This window comes from Sceloporus undulatus, chromosome 1, assembly GCF_019175285.1.
Source record: "Sceloporus undulatus isolate JIND9_A2432 ecotype Alabama chromosome 1, SceUnd_v1.1, whole genome shotgun sequence".
In the NCBI taxonomy this organism is placed as follows: Eukaryota; Metazoa; Chordata; class Lepidosauria; order Squamata; family Phrynosomatidae; genus Sceloporus; species Sceloporus undulatus.
The window spans coordinates 378801687-378805100 of NC_056522.1; positions in this window are offsets into that span (position 1 = coordinate 378801687).

The window sequence follows — 3414 nt, forward strand, 5'->3', positions numbered from 1 at the left end:
GATACCTTGCTGCGTGAACACAACCCCCTCAACCACATTCATGAATAGATTAACGTTCTTCTCAATGAAACTGTTGTGTACAAGCAGCGCAGAAGAGGGAGGGAAGAAGGACAAAGCCCACACTCGGAGGGACTGACGGATAACCGGAGCCAGGATAACGAAACAAGGGAAGTGGCTGGGGGGCGGGGAGGGGGGAGGGGTGTGTTTCCCGGTATATTGGGTTGGGGTTCCTAAGACGAGCCTGGTTCTAAATATTTTGGTTTGTTGGGTTTGTGGCTGCGTGATGGAGGATGCGGTTGGGTTGGGAAAATGAAAATTAAAAAGTGAAGCTAAAGCTTGATGGAAAATGATAAGAGCAACTGATACTAGAAGCAACCCAACGGCGACGCTTAAGGGGAAAAAGACCTTGAAGCAGACATTCCATGAAAAGGACCCATTCATAAGACATTTCCATAAGCGTCAATGCTGCTTGCCACCCACAACTGAGACGGGAGGCCCCCCTGCCCCTTCCTTTGTGGTTGGATAGGGAGGCTTTACCAAGTGTGACCGCAACCCTTAGGCAGGAAATATGAGTGGTGGAAGGATTTAATTGGTAATGGATAAACCTGTTATGGTTCAGAATGGGACGGGAGGAACAGTAGGTTTGGTCTTCACCTTGTAGACGTCACCGTATGTGCCGCTTCCCACTCGCTGAACCAGTCCTGTCTGCTGTGGATTTCGAGCATTATATCCCACTGGTTGAACGAGTACAGAGGATACATTGTCTGTCAGAGTTCTTTCTCTTTCTCCCCTGACCCCAAGGGGGGGATCCCGGGAATGGGGCACAGCTATTCTGTTCCTCCGCATTCAGGTCTCCATGTAAGGAAGTGAAGCCCCTCAGTGCTACGAGGCAATACCGGAGTGGGCATGGTCTTCAGTCCCACTTTTTGGGCCTATGGCAACAAAAAAGAGACTCCATGAGGTGATGAGTTTCTAAACTGGTTCCTCACCCTTATCTAAAATGCTTGGGACCAAATGTTGGGTTTTGGGATTTTCCATATACTAATGAGAACTGGAGTTCTCAACATGAAATTCATTTGTTTTATTATCACCTTATACAATACCCTTAAGTAATTTATACATTAAATTTTGATAATTTAGGGCATGAAACAAAACTTGTATCACTGCACCATCAGAAGCAATTGGGGACAATTTTATGGTTACTTCCTTGGTATCCATTGGGGTTTAGTTCCAGGACCCTCCATGAATACCAAAATCTGTTGATCTGTGGATGCTCTACTCCCATTAAATACAATGGCACAGTAAAATGGTATCCCTTATATAAAAGAGCAAAATGAAGGTTTGCTTTCTGGAAAATATATGTATGTATGTATGTATTCATTCCAGAAAGCAAACCTTCATTTCGCTCTTTTATATAAGGGATAACATTTTACTGTGCCATTGTATATGTGGATGCTTGAATCCACGGATAAGAAAGGCCAACTGTATTTCAGATTTTGGAATTCCAGACATGGGATACTCAACCTGTACCAGAACTGAAGTGGCTTCATATGCTTTGGCACTTGACGCAGAAAAAAAGAACTGTCATATATTTAATTATCTACCCCACCCCTCTGAAGAGGTCAATTACCCTCAACTACCATGCACTGCCCTCCCTCTCCAGGCATCCTCAGAACAACACAGTATGGGAGGTTAGGTCACTTCATATCCAGAGCTTCATATCCAAGGAAGGGTGTGAAAGTGATCCTCTTGGTCCAAGTCGGACCCAGCATACCCTCAGTGTTTTGGGCTGCAAGTACTATCATCCCATTAGTTCATACTAGCTGGAAGTGATGGATGCTATAGCTCAAGATATCTGCAAGGGCCAGGTTAGAGGATGCTACCTGCTGATTATCATGGGGCAGAACTGTGACAGTTTTGTGCAGGTTCCATTCATTGTAAATGGTCTGCTTGGGAGAATCCTGCAGAGGATTGCACTGTGGGATCAGACCTGTCAATCTGAGGCTCTATAGCCCCCAATAATGACTTCCATGCCCCCATTCCAGTTGCCCCCTCCACCTGCCACAAGCCCAGAATTAATAGCCATGCTGGCCCAGTATCCCATTTCAAAAGCAGCCAGTTTTGAACATTAAATTCTGCTTATTTCAGTAGTTGCATAAGGCAGACGAGTGTCAAAATCCATACACTGCAGATGAGAAAAAAGGCTGTGCTGCAGACCCCTGAGAAGTTCACAACTTGAGTGAGATTTGCACTCACTGAATCACAGTTTACTTTCTTACTCATAGCAGAAGACAAAACATCTGAGATTGAAACTCGATGCTTGCTACGTTGGCAAATGCATGTTCCTCTGAGGATTCTTTTCGGATCAGTGGTGATATAGAGGGGGGGCTTAACCTTCCCCACAAATGATCTCACCCCAGGGGCCATGTTCCTCCATTTATGGAAATCATGTAGCCCTCTAGGTGGCAACTCCCAGCAGCCCCTAGCCAGCATATAGAAACTACAATTCAACAACATCTGGAGGGTTACCCCATCCCCACACCAGGTTTAGAGCTGGACAGAGCATGAATGGGCTGTTAAACATGGCCTCAAGGAATTCAAATGCTATTTTCATATAGCAACAGAAACCTGTTTTTCTACAGCCTTCTTAATCTGAATACAGAATTAACTTTGTGTCTCTATGTCAGACTCACAGAAGGAAGAGGATAAAGGGAGAATCAGGCAATGGGACCTGAGATGCTCATGGCACATCTATGCAGGAAAGAGGCCTGGTTCGAAGCCATGATAACTGAACAGAAACACAAGACCAACAGGAGGTGCCCAATGCTCCAGTCTGATCCAAGCAAGGTCCAACTCCCAACATAGAATCATAGAACTAGAAGAGATTCCAAGGGCCATGAAGTCCAGTTCCCTGCCAGGCAGAAATACAGCATCAGTGCCCTCCTGACAGATGGCCACCCAGCCTGTGTTTAAAAATTTTCAAAGGAGAAATCAGAGGGAGTGTGTTCCACAGTCAAACAGCTCTGACCGCCAGAAAGTCCTTGCTAATGTCTATTTTCCTGTAGCTTGCATCCACTGTTTGTCAGTTAGACTGAGAAGGATCAAGCTATGCCCAGACCTGGAGAATGAAGTCTTCTCAGAGAAGAAGTAGAGGGAACAGTATCTAGCATATTGACAGCAAATATAGAGGAGCCCTGGGACCAGAGATCTCTGTACCAGTTCGGTCTCATAGGCCTGTTACAGACTGCCAAAATAAAGCTGCTTTGGGTCTCTTTGGAGGTATGCTATTTAAATGATGCATGGGTCCTAAGAGTCCGGAGGTCGCGCCAAAGCCACACTCCATTTCTAAGCACCGGAGTGCAGCTTTGGTGCAGCTTCCGGATTCTTAGGATGCATGCATCATTTAAATAGCAT